Raw genomic sequence first — 20,017 nt, forward strand, 5'->3', positions numbered from 1 at the left:
CTGTCTGCCTCCGCACCCCCTTCACGCTTCCACCCCACTCTGTGGCAAGACCATGTGATAAAAATAAAAATAACGACAATGAAGTATACCTCTTTGTCCCAGTGCTGGGTCCTCACAAGATCATCCACACAGCTCCGTTCCTTTGCAGGGCGCCTTTATAGCATCACAACGATGTGATGCAAGGCTAAATCCCTTTCCCCTCCCCCCACCAACCTCACACCTACCGGCACAGCTTCTCTCTGATTTCTCCAGATATGTCTGATACAGGAATGTAGAAGAACTGGACCTTTGGGTGCAACCATTGCACTTCTTTCTAAACTACATATTATAATTTTGTCAAACAATTTATAAATGCTTAACACCAAAATATCTATGAGTAGCCTCTCTTTAATTCTGGTTCTACTATGAGCAATTTGGGTGAGTTTGGGCAAGTTATTCAATCTCTTTAAGCCTCCATTTACTGACTTCACAGTGAGAAAAATGGATCAATTTAGACTAAGAGTCTAAACCCCCAAATATTATTAGTCTTTGAGAGTATATTTGGTATAATTCAAGAAACACCAGTGCTTGGGAGGCCAAAAAACATGATTAATGAGAAGAGTCCAATAAACGTTTACCTTTACTTTGTGTATAATGTTGCTTAATCCATCAACCCCATTTTGCTTCAGTTTCCTGCAACTGAACTAGAAAGGGGATTGTATAAAGATTAATTCTATTATGTCGGTAACGTGCGCTTTGAATAATAAATACTACTAAGATACAGAGTCGTTACTCTTCAAATAAGAAAAACTTAAATCTGTGCATTGGAAGAGGACTATATTGGGGTACAATTATTGATTTATAAATATGGGTTAGAAAAGAAGAAGTTTTTTTGAGGCACAGGGTAAAGCTGAAATTTATCATAAAGAATGAAGCCTCAATTCCCCTGTAAATGTACATCCTTGATCAAGGCCTGCTCAGAACAGGTTACAAGTATCACTTTTTTTAATCCACATTACCCGGATAGGAAAGAAATGGCCATACTGTGATACCAAAATGCCAAACTACTCTAATTTGACTGGGACCTTATTTTTTTTTTATCCAGAATTAGCAGAATATGGAAAACATAGAGAATAGTCAAACGTTTTCCCAACTGCAGAAGTAAACATTTTCCCAGTAATTTCAAAGAATTTAAAATGTGGCCTTGCTTCTCTTGCTCTATTTTTTTTTTTTTTTTTACTATCAGTACCAAACCAAGAGTTTGAACATTAATAGAACTATTTATATAGGCTGTTTTCCAGCTTAATGCAGATTTTTCAAATTTCTTCTGCAGCGTGCTCTATCTAAACACACAGGATCCTCTAACTTTTGCTCTAGTGCTTGCTTAGGGTACGCATGTTAAGTTCATGAACTTTTGGCCAATTCACAATTTCCTCTTCCTGATGGGAAATACAAGTCCCTGGATTAATAAAGTGATAGGATTTGGCAAGATGCTGTAGGATCAACCAACTTTTTCAAACTGACTTTAATCAAGTGTTGTTAACGTGGGGAGGGGTGATCCCGAGCTTGGCAAGGAGAGCAAACACACGAGTAAACAAAGTGGGGCTCGCAAACTAGAAATAATCATGAGATGCACCATGCAAGCATCGTCCGCTGGGGCGAGCCCCGCATTCTTGCAGACGAGGGCAGAACCGGACAGTGTCACATCCAATTATGCCTACGCTTATGCGGTGGCAATCTTCAGCTGCCTATTTTCAAAATAGGAAGGCACCTGCTTAAATAAAATCTATCATCCAGCCCTTCTAATTCTGAACGGGTCCACGCTCTTTATTCCAATCCGTTCTGTTTCTAGCATTCTACAGAGCAGGGGGGAGCCGGCGACAGACATCCGACCGCAGTCTGTTTGCAGGGGACTTGCGCAGCTAAGGTGTCTAAACATTCTTTTGCACTGTTACGCCATCACTTAAGGATCTATGAACTGGCCTCTGTGGGGAACTGCTGTTCAGCGACTGATGCCACCCCCTGCACCGGGGCAAAGAGATGCCGCTGCCCAATGGCCTCCATTGTTTGTCGTGTCTCTCAGGTTCCCTAAGACCATACCGATGGCACCTGTTAAAGCTGCTTCTGCTAAGCTGTTCTGCATTTGTCTGGCTGGATTTGGACTTCCTGGATCTCTGGCTGAATACAAAGTGATTAGAAGGCCCAGTGTTTGGCAACAAGCACGACGGGGAGGACACTGTGTGTGGGTCTAAAGGAGCAGGATGTGTTTTTCAGAACGTGGGGCCTGGAGCGCCCTGCTAGAGCCCTTGCTGGGGGATCACGGTGCTCTCTGTTGCTGTCAGCTGTTTAACAGCAGCTGTTTCATGTAATTCCAAATGATCCGCTTGAATGAAGTTGTCATTCTTGCCTTAATCTTGAATTTAGTAAAACACATAGCTGAGCAACGTTAATTTGAATGTTATTTGAGTTCCCAAAAAAGTTTCCAATGCCTGTATTTTTCCATGTCGACACCAGGTAAAAATCATTACTGAGAAATAGAAATTGTGCAAAGGAGAACCCTGGATAACATTAGTATTTTTCTCTCAAAGTTAGTTAAATGCTGATGTGTAGGGAGTTTGGGATTGACATGTACACACTGCTATATTTAAAATGGATAACCAACAAGGACCTACTGTATAGCACAGGGAGCTCTGCTCAATATTATGTGACAGCCTAAATGGGAAAAGAATTGGAAAAAGAATAGGCACATGTATATGTATAACTGAATCATTTTGCTGTACCCCTGAAACACAACATTGTTAATCAACGAAATAAAATAAAAACTCAAAAAAAAGATGATGTGTAAATAGAGGTTTACCAAAACAAACAGACAAACAAAAAGTATAATGAAGTTAATGGAAGAACTTTTTTTCTATTATTAACCTGTCTTCGTCCATTGCTTGATTAAAATTGCACCTTTCTTCTAGGAGTACTTTCTATGTTAATAAACTCAAATAGCTAGGACAGAAACAACATCTAACGCAGTTCATGTTTTAAACATTAGACAATCGTGAGTGCTCACATAATACAAAGGTGACCACAAATCAATCACTGTTTTCCTTTCCTTCCTTCCTCTCTCCCTCCCTTCCTTCCTTCCTCCTTTCTTACCTTCCTAACTCTACTGCTTTTCATCGATCAAGGTTTTCAGAAAAGTCTGTTTACAAGGCAAAGAAGCCTGGCCTGTTCTCAGACAATTCTGCAATTCTCTTGCGGACAATAGAGGGCGCTGATGCTTCTGATCTGGCAGATGTAGCACCTCAGAGAGAACAAAATCGCACCTCTGCTTGTGGTTTGCCTTCCAGCTTACCTAGCTCTCCTCTGGAACCACATTCCATTTGCTGTAGACGTTCTCCCTCTCCCAAGAAAGCTGCCTTTATTCTTTCTCTATTAGTCTATGTTCTACTTCCCCTTTTCAAAGCACTGCTTCAAAAAGCTGTTATTCGGTAATAGCTTGTGATCTTTTTTTAATATCTCTCGGCTTTTCTGATTATGAATAGCATTTCTTCTCAAAGCATTTCTTCTTACCTTACTGCGCTCTTCCTAACCTTATCGAAATGCAGTTCATTCCGAATTGATGCTACTGCTGGTTTCTTGGATTAAAAAAAAATGAAAGTGCCATAGACTACGATCCTTTAGTATGTGTCTCAGCAGCCTACTGTCCGGTGACAGAGTGGTTACCAAATGTCACAAATCGATACACTGATGGGCACCAGGCCCCCCCCCCCCCTGCAGAAGAACATACTGGAGATACAGTTCTTTACCAAAGAGAGCTATTTCCTTTTTAAAAAAAAAACTCAAAGCCATAACAATGAAAACTGTTTCACTTGGATCAAATGAGATGCATCATCTATTTCCCTGATGTGCTTTCAGTAAAGAGGCGAAGCATTCATAGAAGATATACCTTTGGAGAGTGCTCTGTGTTTAGCCATTTTCTCACCATAAAAGCACAAATCACCTAATCAGAAAACACTCTATCATTTTACGCTGAATGGTTCATAAGAACATACACCTCCATTTAGCACCACTGCTTGCTCTCATCACCTACCCTTTTAAAATGCTTACCCATCTTTCTCATTGCTATTCAAAGAAACAGATTTATTTCTCACCCTGGAGTTGGGAATTTTGGCATGCCAGATTGAAAATGTACCCAATGCTGAGAAGTGGATGTGTTATTCTTAGTCTCCTGACACGCTTAAGAGAAAATGGGGCAGGGTATGTCTCTAAATCAAGCAAAGTTCTTCGGGAACTATGACTTCAGCTAGAGCTAGACTAGCGAGGCCGTTGTCATATTAGAAAAAGAACTGAAATCGTGAACGATAGGAATTTTAGCTCCAGGAAGAGAGAGGAAGGGGCAAAGTCATACAGATTGAGAGCCGAAGTTGCAGAATTATCACCGTATTCATTGCACATCTGATTTTTTTTTTAAGTTTTGGTTATGGAAATGAAAGGAATTTCTCCAATGTCTTTTTGATGTTTATCATTTATAATGGAAAAGGCGGCAACTGACATTTGCTGGGGGTATTTTGCCTCAGCCCAGCTGTGCAAACCCCTTTCATCGTTTCTCTCCTATTCCTTTCAACCATCCTTTATTCTTCCCCCATTTTTCCCTCCCTACATAAGCATCAAGGCCTGGGAGACACAAGTTACGAGTGTGGCTAAAAGGGTTGCTGCCTCTCCCTTTAGAAAGCCAGGGGGAAAGTTATCCCTGGATAGCCACAGCCTAGCCCGTATCTTCTTTCCTCAAGGTTTCTGAAATAAAAATCAGAATGGTCTTTGTTAATCTTGTGTTTTAGACTATTTATCATACGAAGAAGACGACTGGGTTGATGATATTTTTTTTCTCTTTGGAAGAAGCTGTTTCCATGCTGTGGCGGAGCTCTTTGGCAGCCAACGGAGCCTCTGATTAGAAGGCTACTTCATAAATTACAAACCACCAGAGTGAGAGTCATTATGTAGAATGGGCTCTGCCATCTGGTCGACCACTCTCTACATGAGAAAGGCCATCATCTTTGCTCCGTGGCTTGGTTACTTCAAGGAGCCCTCAGCCACAGCAAAAGACAAGAGATATATCTTCATTCCAAACTCACTTGGCCTTTTAACCCTAGAATATCCAGGCACCTGGAAAGGCTATAATTCCCATTGAACAGATGGGGAAATTGAGAAATAAGAGTTAAGTGTTTATTTGTAAGTAGCCTTCACAAATCAAGTACAAAGAAAAAGAAGGCAGGATTTGCTCTTTGTTTCAACAGCAAGGGAGCAAAGAGTCCTCTTTTTTTTCCTGCTCTTTCTCCATATAAGAAATTTCACATCTATTTCATTTCCATTTTCGGAAAGGTTCTATCAATGGAAGTTACAGTGTATGTGACAGGAGAGAACAGATTTCTTATTGAACAGGTAGGCACTCTGCAACAATTCATCCCAGCTGCCTCTAGGGGAAAAAAAAATAGAAGTTTTTAGTGAAGTTGATAAAATGCCAGCCAGGAACTACTTCTTTACTTTTATGTATGTTTCTTTCCTGAAGCAAACAGGAGAAACACACCTCTCTTTACCTCTGGCAAGCAGTTCAGAATACACTGCCAGAGGTCCTATTCTCTTTAGCAAGAACCACTGAGCATTCAAACTAAAGCCAGCCAAATCAAAGAAGTGTTTAGCCCAGCATGGATTCAGTATGATGGAAATGACTAATTCAGTCTTTCACCTTTCTTCCTTTACCTATAGCTTTCCTGTATTATAGTATTTTAGAAGCAGTATAGCGTCGTGATCAAAAGCACGAATTCTGGAACCAGTGTCTGGATCCCACCTATGCTTCTTATTAGCTGTCTGGCCTTTGGCAAGTTATTTAAGGTTGCTGTGCTTCAGTTTCTCCCCCCTGTAAAATGGGTTTATAACAGTAATGACCTTCACTGGGTTGTTGGAAAAATTACGAGTGAAATCGCTATGATGCTTAGAACAAAACTGTTTCAATGAGAATATTTTGTGTTCTTTTCACTCAACTGTGTTTTTATCTAAAGATTGAAAAGAAAAGAAAGGCAAGATCAGGAGCTAGAGGTACGTTTATACCAGGATGATGTCTCACTTTTATTACTGGAAATTATGTATAATATTTGTCTTTGGTATCAAAACCTACGGGCATTACTTTTTTTTTTTTTTAATAATCTGGAAAATTTTATTTTATTTTTTAAATCTTTATGGGGGTATAGTTACTTTACAATGTTGTGTTAGTTTCTACTGTACAGCAAAGTGAATCAGCTATACCTACAGGCATTACTAATTAGCATGGGTGAATAACTGAAGGCAAAGGGACACACACACACACACACACACACACACACCCCACAGTATCATTAGAAGTTCCTATGCATAAGCATGTTTCTTGTATGAAGAGTTTAAAACTGCACACTAATGCTTATAGATATACTTCTTTGCAAAGATGTTTTCAATTAATGCGCAGATGTTTGCCTGGTCTGTAATATCAGACTTTTCTTATGATCAAAGGAGACTGGTATTTATGAGATATGGCAAAAGAAAGCCATCAAAGGATATTTTAAAAGTCTATATTAACTATTATCGTTGCCGTCCTTCAAAAAAAAAAAAAACAGTAAAAGAAAATATCACTAAAGGAATTCAACAAACTAATACTACTGCTTACGGGTTTCCTTTTATCTTAAGTCGAAGTTCTATTTAAAAAAATTAATCTCAGATGGACATTGGGTCTTCTACATATTTTATAATAGTGTGCAAACACATTAAAGTATATATAATATTCTTATATTCATGTACTGTAGTCCTTTAACAAAGGCTGTAGGTATAGTCTAAATAACCTGGAAGCATACATAATTTCTTAGCTAAAAAACAGAGGCTGTTTGGAGATGTTCAAGATTATGCATTATGACTTCATGTCAGTATGTAAGAAACCCGGTTGCAAATCTCACAGGAAGGTGAGGGTGGGAGTGAGGGTGGGGAGTGGTAGGAAAGAAGCCTAGGTGTGCACGTACTGTCTCCATTTTCTTTAGAGCAGGAATAAAATCAGTCACCAGGGATCCCGTACGCAACATAAAGCTGGGTTCCCTGGGCCTGCACCACTCAGCCACGACCCTCCTCGGTGTTACCAACTCTGCGTGGCATTTGGTTATCCTACCATTGCCGCTCGTGGGGCTTTAGTCAGAAACCGTGATGATTTTACTGCCACTTTTTTCTTCCCAAACGGTAAGAGCTTTCAAAAGTAACTTAATGGGAAGCAGCTAGACATTTTAAAAGAGAAGAAAAAAAAAATCCTTCTTCCCAAATCTTCTGAAACACAAGACCAAGAATGAACGTGACCTTCAACAGAGATGTCCCACCCTAGCGGGGCACATTCGTATACACACCACCTGCACACTCCCCGCCCCCAAAAAGAGAAGAAAAGAATGAATGTGACCTTGACACAACAGAGTCACTTCCCCAAGGGGTCTAGGCTCTAGGGAATCCCAAGCCTTCCCTCCAGGGCACACATCCACATTCACACACACAGTCCTACCTTGAGATTTACCTTTTTTGAGATATTCACAGAAATAGCTCACACTTTACCCCAGAGTCTAGTATCTGAAAGTACTCCCTGGAATACTGAAATTGTGTTTTCCCTTCTCTATCCCCTTGCAGATGGGACAGTCAACTTTTCTTGTTCAAGATCCTTTTGGCGGCATCTTTCCTCCGGCTCCCTGAGTTCAAGTTTACCAACAACTCTTAAAAAAATCCTCCCCTGAACTCTACATAGGGACAATGAATTAGGCCTAATTTATCGGTATGATTATTCAGAGATAATCTTCCAGCCTCTGGGCTGTATCTGGATACTTGAGTCCTTAACTGAGAATTTTATCCTTTAGTATCTAAGGCAGCAGACCTAGGAAAAAGAGAACTCACGTGTAGCCATTTTCTGCCACATTTTAATCAAGTTGGGTAAAAGATTTGGTGGGAAACTTTGAAAGTAATGGCTCACATGAACTTTCTCCATGATTTGCGGATTTCACTCTCAAATGTTCCTTTCCTATTTCGACTCCATTATAATGGGTAATTGAGAACTGACTACACAGATGGGGAATGCATCCATCCATTCATTCAACAAATATTTCAAGACAATGACAGGGACATCAAATTTGCTAACATGTAACAAGGCCTCCTTAAAAGAGGCAGATTATGAGGGAATACGGAAGATGGACAGTATATCTTTTTTTGTTTATATATTTCTGGTATTCCTTGCACATGTTCACAAAGAACCAAAAAGAAAGGGGGCTGCATTAAGAATACTTTTATGGGTTCCAAAGCAATTCATGTCTTTTATCTCTTCTACTGTTTTTTTTAACATGGTAGGATATTTTAAAATAAAATAACTTTACTTTTTTGAAAGCAGTAAACTGGTGAATTTTTGATGTTTTGTGACTTCCTAAATGATGGTTTTATATTAAAATCTCACAGTGGTAGCAAATTCCATGACTTGTCTTCAAAAGAGAAATTAATTGGGGAATTTCAAGTTTGTCTTCATTCTACCTAGACCATAACCCTAGATCTTAGAGCCCCCAGAGCTCAGGTGCTACATCTTATGTTAGGAAAAGGGAGCATTTGGTTAAATAAATGACTAAGTGAATTGCCAGAGTGACTACATCATGCATGTTTTATACAGAATTTCTTATCTTGAATTATTGGTTCTATATATATTGGGTTGGCCAAAAAGTTCATTTGGGTTTTTTTCTGTAAGACCTTACAGAATAATATATATATATACCTTTATTATATAGAACTGCATATTACACTATTGTTGGTGAAAATCAAATTCATTTGTAGCCATATTTACTTATATTTGCCTCACATGGTCCCCACATATCAGGGAAGAATGACCTTGAACTCAGCCTCTGCGGTCAGTCCTCCCACACCCAGTCTCCAAGTCAGTGGGTCCTCTGTGGCTCTATCAGAGCACACCCTCGGTACATGTTGTTAGAACCAACTCTTCTCTTTAATGTAAAATGATCAGTGGCCTGAGACAGCAAGAAGCAGTATGCAATTTTATGCTAAGGATTTACTTTGCAAAACATCATGTGAAAGACAAATATCATATGATATTGCTTACATGTGGAATCTTAAAAAATGGTACAAATGAACGTATTTACAAAACAGAAATAGAGTCATAGATGTAGAAAACAAACTTATGGTTACCAGGGGGGAAAGCGGGGCAGGGGGCAGCGGCGAGGGATAAATTTGGAGATTGGGATTGACATATACACACTATTACATATAAAATAGATAACTAATAAGAACCTACTTATTAGTACAGGGAATTCTCCTCAATGCTCTGTAATGACCTATATGGGAAAAGAATCTAAAAGAAGAGGGGATATAGGTATATGTATAACTGATTCACTTTGCTGTACAGCAGAAACTGACACAACGTTGTAAATCAGCTATACTCCAATAAAATTTAAAAAAACAAAAACAAAAAACTTTGACCTGAAGAGCAATAAATACCATGCTAAAATTTGTGGGGTACAGCTAAAAAAAATGTTACATGGTAAAAAGCTTTTGGACTTCCGTGCCAAGGACTATCTGCATCTGCTAACTTCAAGGATTCTAGTTAAGTAATGAGTACTTTCCCCCTGGATGATGGACCCCTATAAGTACCAATCTAGAGAGGCTTCCTGATCCTGGGCCACCGCAGGTTACAGGGAACTAAGCAGACTAACTTGCCCCAGAAACCTGAAGGCGTTCGGATCCCTGAGTAAGACGCCTTCCCAACTCTCATATACCCCAGGTAACTCTAGCTTCATGCTGCCAGGTCTTAAGGAAGCCTGTGTGCTTTAATTTTCTCACCTGAACAAAGTAGAGAGCATCTGCTCTAACTTACAGGCATGTGTGGGAATAGATGCCATAAAATGGCATTCAATACAATCCATTCTCCCCCCAACCCCATCAGAATTGAACTACGAAGAAAAAGTGAGGTATAAATAAGGTTTTTCTCTCTTTTCCTCTGTATTCTAGGATATCAGAATGGTATGTTACAGTAGATGGGTTCAAAGATCTCTGGAGATAAGTCCTTTCTTGGTCCTGGAATAAGAGAATGATTTGGAGTCAGGGACTTGAGATTATTTTAACCAACAAAACATCCCCCTCATGTCTCTGCATATCACCACAACTTGGACATAACAGGAGCTTCAACAAGAGGAATTTGTACTTATCAGAATCAAGAAAATCAGGTTGTTCCTCTTTGACAGATAGAGCTCTCAGAATGGGTCTTGATAAATCCTTTCCCCTGCCCCCCACCCCTGGGAATTGAGAGATAGATCCTTTTGGATACTTCAAAGAGGACAAGTCAACAAAGGGGAGTATGGGTAAGATTTCCAATGGTAGACAACCTGCAAATATCTACAGAAGCCAGTATTTATTTCAAGAAATTCAAGAGTGAAATAATCACAACTGAAATAACAAAGTTAAAAAAGAATACTCATTGTAGTCTACCATCACTTTAAATGTATACAATTTTCTATATCAAAAAATGGTTATAATTTTTAATTTTGAAAACCAACTTGGGGGGCAAGAGGAAGAGATGTATTAGGGCAGAGATTGAAAGATGCTATCACAAACCTATATCTACTAACTGGTGGGTTTCTAGGGTATCCACCCCTACATCCCCAAGAGCAGAGAGAGGCAGGTACCCAAGAGCCCTCCCCCTCCTCATAAAGGCATTTCTACAGCTTCCTGAACTCCCATCTAAAGGTTGTCATTGCAACTTCGTGCCATGCTTGGCTCCAAACAATTCACTAATTCAAACTGTAAATCTTTACTATAAAGATTTCCTTCTCCTAAGCAGTAATTCTCTCTGCTCTGGTGGGGAGAGGAATGATTTGTTTTTTCGTTACTGGTTATTTCTAAGATATCTACTCTAGATTAGTCCTGCTTGAGTGACATCCTAAATGGCTCCATTCCCCAGCAGTACTTTACTTCTGATGGGAGACTGACAACCGCTACTTAGAATGTCTTTCACGGTACACAATGAAGTGTAAAACTGCTGTGAAAAAGCCCATGTTTCAAAACAAACCATCTCTATAATAAGCACTTAAAACACTTTTCATTAATATATTTCTTTGTGGATAAAACAAAAGCTTAATGCTGCAACGTGGCCTTTGACGATTTTTTAAAAAAATAAACATTATTTCAATTTTTAGCTGGCTCAAAATAATGGAAATGCAAGTGAGGCTTGTTTGAGATGTTACCCACATACATCCTCTTAATGCTGGGGCAAATTGTGTTGTTTTCAACCAAAACATTGAAAGTTCAATAGAAATCCAAAGGTGCAAGCCTGAATTGGTAAATACAGAATCTAACAACCTCTGTATCTCAGGTATTAGCAAATACCTTTGGTGGAGAGAGATACAGTCCTGTCTAATCTTTATCCGAATTTGCAATTAAGACTTCAGAGCGGCAGATATCTGTACACAGTTCTGCTCTCTTAATTTTATTTGGCTGGATCCAAATCAAATCGGGCTTCAAACAGATCGAAAAGTAAATGTCTAATGTCTAATTGAACTAATAGACAGCACTCTTTAATACAGCTAATGTTTAGTGCCAGCTTAAGGCTGCCAGGAGCTGGAGGGGTAGGAGAAATGAACAAACAAACAGCATTTAAAAAAAGAAAGAAAGACAGAAAATCCTCCTTGGAAAACTTGTCAGGAAATGATGATTACTTAATTCCTTAATATAAATATAAAAGCCAGCCAATTCACACTGATGCTTGGCTGCGTTCCCCCCCTCTTTCCATCTCTGTGTGCTCTGAATTAGGTCTCCACTCACTCCCATTCACTGTCACCTCCCATAGAATATCGTAAGAGCCTCAAAATGATGCACTTATGAGTTTTCTTTTTCAATCTCTCGTGAGCTTCTCTCAGTTTATCGCAAATGAACAATCATGTTGGAAGGGGCCCCGTCTGTTTAATGTCATTAGCGATTGTTTCATTAAACAAACAGCCGCTCCACCGTTCGGCTGCAGTTAATCTTAAATCTAAATGTGGCAGCACTCAGGACGGGTTTGTTCTCACCAATGCAGGTCTCTTAATCTACTTCAAGTCAAGGCGCTTATCTCTGCTCAGTTCAGGGATTTCTTTGTCCAAATACTAAACCAAACCCAGTGAACATTGGGAGTCCAGAATTTTTTTTTTTTTACCCTCTGGGCAATTTTTTTTAAAGCGACTCAAAGTCTACAGTATATTTATTTATTGACTGTACTATTTTACAAATATTTTCCCAATACTGACAAAGTCAAATACTTTTGCAGGTTGGCGCCTAAGAGCCAGCCTAATCAGTGACTTTGGGAATACTGATAAAAGGCTAAACTGAGAACAAAAACACATTTACCGACCTGGGAATGATGGGTACTTGGAAAGTCAAAGACTTCAAGCGGTTATATACTCGTGGAAGGGTCTGATTATCTCCAAACATTAGGCTAATTTATTATTATTATCTTAACAATATTATTATTTAGTATATATTTTGTCACAGGCGTGGTCCCAGGATTCACTGGATGTTCATTTTTTTCATTGACTCAGCCAAATAATCCTTAAGGAAGAATTATTATCCCCATTTTCAGATAACAATATTATTATTTAGCGTATATTTTGTTACAGGCGTGGTCCCAAGACTCACGGGATATTAATTTTTTCCATTGACTCAGCCAAATAACTCTTAAGAAGGTATTATTATCCCCATATTCAGACAAAGTAACTAAGGCTTTGAGGGGTGAAGACATTTGCCAAAAATCACACTGTTGGTACCAGCAGACCCATTATTTAAAACAAGGGCACACTGGCTTTAAAGCCTATGTTCCCAGCCATAAGGCCCCACTAAAACTGGTCATCACATCAATTTGAAAATTCATGTCTATAATGATCATATATTCTGGAGTTCCTGGGAGGGTTCTAACTTACAAATTTTTGTACCCCTGCCCAACAATGTGCCCGAGATTTTTAGTGGACATATTACCATGGTTCTAGGCTAGAGTTTCCAGGAGTAGAAAGCTACCTGTGGGTGCTTCAGGCCCAGAGAGTGAAGGTCACTTTCAAGTTATAACAAATTACCACCCAATTTCCTTACCAGAGCTTACTTAACAGAGGGGCTCATGACCAAGCTGACTTAATCTTCATAGGTGGAAACTCTCAGGTCCCAGTTACAGCCCTGTTCACCACACCAACCCCACCCGCCCCTCGTGTCTCCTCCACTCACTACTTGGCCATCCACCCACTCAAGCATTTAAACCCTGCCTGCTTTCTGTTGACTGCCTGTACGCTTTTTAAAACCCTCTGGTTGTTTTAAAATTTTTCTCCAGTCCCATAATAAGATGAAAAGATACTGAAGCAGAAATCAAAGTATGAAGCTCTTTATATGGTATCGAACAGTCATTCTCGCAGCCAATCAGCCAGAAAATGTTTACTGAGTACCTTTTATGCTCCAAGCACCAGGCTACACGCCAGTATCCCAATATTTGCTGCCTAATACACCTCCTATACTAATATAAGCATTTTCCCTTGCGGTAATAATTTGTCAAAGAGAATTTGAAGGTCATCCTCATTCACATCACTCTGCCCTGGCCTTTGGGAATTCCCTTCAGGTCCTCAGAGAGGACAAGCACTTTTGCATCTACACGTTCACACCTACAGTTCCCCCAGCCTAGTATGTTATCACCCCTCTCCTCACTTGGCTCATTCCTGCTCGATCTTCAGATCTTAGGTCAGAAGGCACTTCTTCAGGGCTATGTCCCCATTCAGTGCATCCCTGAATGGGCCAAGTATCCACGGTTTCCATAGCATCCAGGGTTTTCCCATATCATAGCACTTAGAGCCTATGCACATCCCCCACAGGACTGTAAGCACCGCGAGAGATGGGGCTCGTCTGCCTTGTTCACTGCTGCCTCCCCAGCATGAAGGATCATGCCTGGTATGGAGGTGATGCTCAAAAATTTTTGCCTGCCTGGATGGATGGATGGATAGATGGATGGATGGATGGATGGATGGATGGATGGATGGATGGATGGATGGATGGGTGGGTGGGTGGATGGATGGATGGATGGATGGATGGATGGATGGATGGATGAATAGATGGATAGATGGATGGATGGATGGAAGGGTAGATGGATGGATGGATGGATGGATGGATGGATGGATGGATGGATGGATGGATGGGTGGGTGGGTGGATGGATGGATGGATGGATGGATGGATGGATGGGTGGGTGGGTGGATGGATGGGTGGATGGGTGGATGGATAGATGGATGGATGGGTGGGTAGATGGATGGATAGATGGATGGATGGATGGATGGATGGATGGATGGATGGATGGATAGACGGATGGATGGATAGATGGATGGATGGATGGATGGGTGGGTGGATGGATGGATGGATGGATGGATGGATGGATGGATGGATAGGTGGATGGGTGGATGGATGGATGGATGGATGGATGGATGGATGGATGGATGGATGGATGGGTGGATGGATGGGTGGATGGGTGGATGGGTGGGTGGATGGGTGGATGGGTGGATGGATGGGTGGATGGGTGGGTGGATGGATGGATGGATGGATGGATGGAAGGGTGTCTATTTTAGAATAAATTATTTTATTCTCATAACCAATCAAAAATATCTCAAATCTTTTCAAAATTAAATATATATCCTCTGAAGAATGGCAGTTAATTGAAATCCATGGGATTTTGTTGTTTTAAAATTAGAATTAAGAGCAAATAAAGGACATTCTGAATGAAGTTTCAAACTTCCCCAAGAGGGTAAGGTAAGGGCAGACTTCAGCAGAGGGATACAGGGATCAGAAGACAGAGGACATGAACACTCCTTGTGTTTTGCAATTTCAACCAAGGAAATTGATATTTTATAAAGATATGCCAATTCATTTGACAAATCATCATTTGGTCTCAGCTGATAGGACAAGTACACCAGTAGGCATTGTGAGGTGATCAAAGATGATAAAACATTCTAATTCTACGAATGTATGAGCAGACAATATTGCTGATCATTAGAGAAATGCAAATCAAAACTACAATGAGGTATCACCTCACACTAGTCAGAATGGCCATCATTAAAAATTCTACAAATAATAAATGCTGGAGAGGGTATGGAGAAAAAGGAAACCTCCTACACTGTTGGTGGGAATGTAAATTGGTGCAGCCACTAAGGAGAACAGTATGGAGAGTCCTTAAAAATCTAAAAATAGAATTACCATATGATCCTGCAATCCCAACGCTGGGCATATACCTGGAGAAAACTCTAATTTGAAAAGATACATGTGCCCCAGCGCTCACAGCAGCGTTATTTACGATAGCCAAGACGTGGAAGCAACCTAAATGTCCATCAAAAGATAAATGGATAAAGAAGATGTGGTACACATATACAATGGAATACTACTCAGCCATAAAAAAGAATGAAATAATGCCCTTTGCAGCAACATGAATGGACCTAGAGATTATCATACTAAGTGAAGTAAGCCAGACAAAGACAAATATCATATGACATTGCTAATATGTGGAATCTAAAAAAGCGATACAAATGAACTTATTTACAAAACAGAAATAGACTCCCAGACATAGAAAACAAACTTCTGCTTACGGTTACCAAAGGGGAAAGGAGGAGAGGGATAAATTGGGAATTTGGGATTAACGGATACACACTACAATATATAAAATAGATAAACAACAAGGACCTACTGTACAGCACAGATCTATACTCAATATCTTGTAATAACCTTTAATGGAAAACAATCTGAAAAAGATTCCATATATATATATATGAATCAGTTTGCTGTACACTTGAAACTAACACAACATTGTAAATTAACTATATTTCAATTTAAAAACAAATGTTTGAGCAGAGTGAGAGAGAAAAAGGCACAGGCAGGAAAGACACATAGAATTTCCCTTGAAGGGCTACAAGGATGTTACTTGTTCAGTCTCTTTTGTTCACAGCCTAGCAGCTCCAACCCATTGTTTCCCCTTCCAAAACCCACTTGATCCTCCTACTAGGAAGAGACCATAAGGTCCAAAAGAGGGGAAAAAATAAGATTTGTAAAGTAAGTTCCACCACTTCATACACTTTCTTTTCTATCCATACCTGACATTCCCCTTTTGCCAAGTCTGTATCTTTCAGGATCAGCTCTGAGTAAATTGATTATTAATTTATTCAGTTCATGCAAAGAGTACACTGGTCTTCAGAATCAAACAATATTTTAAATTGGCAAACTTCACTAATGGAAACCAGGAAATAAATTAAAATCTTACGAATAATCTTGATTCCTGACTTAAATGTTCTTGAGTGAATGAATGATCTATGATTTCATATTCATTGCAAATGTCTACAAATCTTTAAAGCAGGATGGCTACAAATAACCAAATGCACTGACTTGGATTTATTGCATTCTCCCTGCCCCGGCCACTGCCTACTATCTAAAGGGAACAACACTTAAAAACAAGAACAGTAACAATAAAATATTTTGCAAAGAAGCAAAATTAATCCTTTACCTGTATTTTCAAGCCCTGAAAAGCCCAGGCTTTCTGTAGTAGGCTTAAGTATGACCACCATTTGAAATACTTTAATACTTGTCAAGTAAAGGAAGAAAAGCAACTGCACTCATTTACAAATCCTTTCTTTGAACTAGCCTGCAAGCTAGTTCATGACTTGAGGTTTACGACTTGGAGCTGTACAGCTCTTCAACGCATTGCCCAGTTTTCAGGGAATCAGTTTTGTGGCTTACAGCCCAAGGGTGTATATCCATTTCTCCAGCTGTCTGACTCTCAAGTACTAGATAATGACACTTTGTAGTGGCTGTTAAGGAAACAATAATAATACCAGCATTCTGCCAAGTGCCATAGACCCATTGCTTTATTAATTCCCACAGTAACACTAGATCTAGGATGGGTTGTTATTCAACGCCCCTTTTCCCTATAGATAAGGAAAATGAAGCTTGGAGGGCTATGTAATTGCCCAAGGCCATGAGTGAGCAAGAACTAGTGCCCTGTAGGAACTAATCAGGTCAGGGAGGACTTTTTCTACAACAATTCTTAGGCCTACAAACTTGACATAATTCTTGAGCTCAAGACACTTTCCCAAAAGTAAATACTGAATGACAACATATAGTATAGAAGTACCTTATACAAATAGATCCTTGGATTATTATTCAAGTGAAATTCCTAAGATGGTAAATTTTTGACAGCATATGCGGTAGGCATTTAATAAATGCTTTTTGATTAAACTCACAAGTTACCTAAGAGCACCAACTTTTACAGTAAATTTTTTCTGATCCATTTTCATTTATAGTCTACAAAAAGCAATTAAAAATAGATTAGTGGAGGCAAGAAGGGGGAACAATTATATTGGGGACCATTTTCACGGGGACATGGCATTCATGTGAGAAAATCAGTTAGCTCATTTTCCTCATATCTTCATTTTGGTTTCTTTCCTAAATACATTGAATACACTTTCATATAATACTTCATAAAAAAATTGGCTAGAGTATGAATACTTTCAGGCCCTAACATGTTCTCGTTGGTCATGGGGCCTCTTCAGGAAGTACTACAATTTTCAATAAATCACTAAGAAAAACAGAATCTTTATTACTTGAAAAAAAAAATCCTATGCTCTTAATTGCGATGCATATGCTTATTCTGAGTACTTTCTTTTTACAAATCACATGTTAGTCCAGATTACTGACCAGTAAGGTATAGTGGATAAACAGAAAGGGAGAGTGAGGGCAAAAAAAAAAAGAAAAAGAAAAAAAAAAAAAAAAGAGGGAGGAAAATGAGAGAGGAACCTGAAAAAAATCATCAAAGAGAAAAGTAGTTACAAAATTATTGTATGCCTAGCGTTTTTGGCTGCTTAAAATCAATTATTTCTTCCCTGGGTATTGTAAGGCTGAGTTCAATTCTATGTTTTGATTTGTGCTTCTGCTTAAATTCGCTCCAACATTAAGTTGGCAAAGTTTTCACCATGCATGGATAGTAGCACACCCATGAGATGAACAAAGCTTTTGGATCCCAACAAACGTAGGGGTGGATTCATCTCAAATAATTACCATCTCTGAGTATAGGGCTCAAGGTATCCTTAGTTTTGTCATCTATAAAATATGAAGAATATTGCCTTATATAGGTTTGTGATTATTAACTATAATAAATGTAAAAACTAGCACATAGTAGCTATTCAATGCATTACAGTCTTGTAGAGAGGACAGATCTGTAAAAAAATTAAATTCAAAACGTTGAAATAAATGCTAGGATGGTTAAAAGTAATGTCTTCTAAGCCATGGTACTTCTACAGGTATCAGAATCCCCTGAGGCTCTTACTAATCATGTAAATTTCTGGGTCCCATGTCAGACCTGCAGGGCGGAGTCTCTAGGGTTTAGATTCTGGAATGTGTAAATCTGCATTTTCAAAACACACTCACTCATTGATTCTTATGTTCACGCATGTTTGAGTATTTCTACTGGGTAGAAAGAGTAAATATATTGGTAAGGGGCCAAAAGGACACAGATGACACACTCAACCTGGATGATTCCAGAAGGCTTTACTGGCAGAGGGACCAAATGTAAGGGAACTAATGACAGTAAGTAGGGGAACCACAAGAGATCACGCAGAAACCCAAGGCGAGGAGCAGTGGAGCTGTTTCCACCCCAAGGATGGATGCAGACCCGGGAAGAGGGAGAGTTGTACGGAGGACTATTCCTCTAAGAGAAGCAGTGACCTTAGTTGAGGAAGGCAGCCAGAACAAGGCTGGGGGGAGTGGTCTTTCGGAGAATAAATACTTTGTTCTCGCTTCTCTCTTCCTCCCTCCAATCTCCTGTGGAGCCTCTGCAATGACCAGAACCTACTGGAAGCCAGAGAGCCCAGAAGCCCTGTTGATATGGTCTCTAGAGGTCACCTCTTGGAGCAGAAACCAGTGGAAAAGTCGGAGGTTGACCTGGAGTGGAAGATCGATGACAGCAGGGACGGGAAGACTTGACAAATGAAACAGAGCTTGAGTTTGAGGGTGACTAAAGGTTAACAGGAGTAATGATGATTGTAATAGCCATATTAATGGAGTTTTCACTGTGCATTACTTTTCGAAGGACTTTACATGTATTCAGTGGTTTCAGCCACACTACAGCCTTGTAAGTCAGGCCCTGTTAACATCTCCATCACAGATCAGGATGCTGAGACACGGAAAGGTTAACTTGCCAGCCTAAGATTATAGCTAGTTAACAGGAAGCAGAGTTTAAGGTCGGCCAGCTGCCCCCTGGGACTGAGCTGGGAGCGCTACAGCTCTACTATCTCAAAAGGTGTCTCTGAGGCAGACTATTATCTATAGGATGGATAAACAACAAGGTCCTGCTGTATAGCACAGGGAACTATATTCAGTGCCCTATGACAAATCATAATGGAAAAGAATATATATATATATATATTTATTTATTTATAACTGAGTCACTTTGCTGTACAGAAGAAATTAACACAACATTGTGAATCAACTGTACTTCAATCAATTTTTTTAAAAAAATTAGAAAAAACAAGATGTCTCCGAGGGAAAGTGGGATCCAAGCTATGGGAAGAACAAATGAATAAGAGAGATGAAAGTGCCCGGTCCGGCGTGTGAGGAAACCACAAAGAGGGTGGCGTGGCCATACACTACGGGATCTCGAGAGGGAGGAGAAAGCCTTGAACATCGTCCCTTGACGTTTCTTTTTTTCATCCTGGCAGTGGGGAGCTCCACGAGCCTACGAAGCTTTTGAACATGCTGTTCCTACAAGCCGGGCACTGAGCTAAGCCCTGGGCTTTCGCTGAACTCCGCGTGCTGAGGTGGAAGACAGCTTTATTGTTACTCACAAATGGAGTATTACGGATCCCTGGTTCTTTTTCACCTTTCGTTGCTTGCTCCTGATATAACTTTTTATAACAGGAGCCATAGAAGCACAAACTCAAAATATCTCAAGGCAGTAGAGGTAAAAATAGAATG

The 20,017-nt window shown here is 39.7% G+C and overlaps 1 protein-coding gene and 2 long non-coding RNA genes across 8 annotated transcripts in view; 2 read left to right on the forward strand and 1 right to left on the reverse strand.

Moving 5' to 3' along the window:
• Positions 1-20,017, forward strand: part of LOC309644699 — an 887,681-nt gene that overhangs the window by 407,456 nt on the left and 460,208 nt on the right. The gene's annotated exons all lie outside the window — the stretch shown is intronic.
• ESRRG (estrogen related receptor gamma) overlaps positions 1-20,017 on the reverse strand; it is a 619,726-nt gene that overhangs the window by 233,136 nt on the left and 366,573 nt on the right. The gene's annotated exons all lie outside the window — the stretch shown is intronic.
• LOC309644638 overlaps positions 1-20,017 on the forward strand; it is a 110,073-nt gene that overhangs the window by 103 nt on the left and 89,953 nt on the right. The window contains exon 1 of the long non-coding RNA XR_014254531.1: positions 1-6,879. This exon is cut by the window's left edge and continues 103 nt beyond it. This is a non-coding gene — a long non-coding RNA (uncharacterized lncRNA). The remainder of the gene's footprint in view (positions 6,880-20,017) is intronic.

This window comes from Balaenoptera physalus, assembly GCF_965194825.1.
Source record: "Balaenoptera physalus genome assembly, chromosome: 1".
NCBI classification, from domain to species: Eukaryota; Metazoa; Chordata; class Mammalia; order Artiodactyla; family Balaenopteridae; genus Balaenoptera; species Balaenoptera physalus.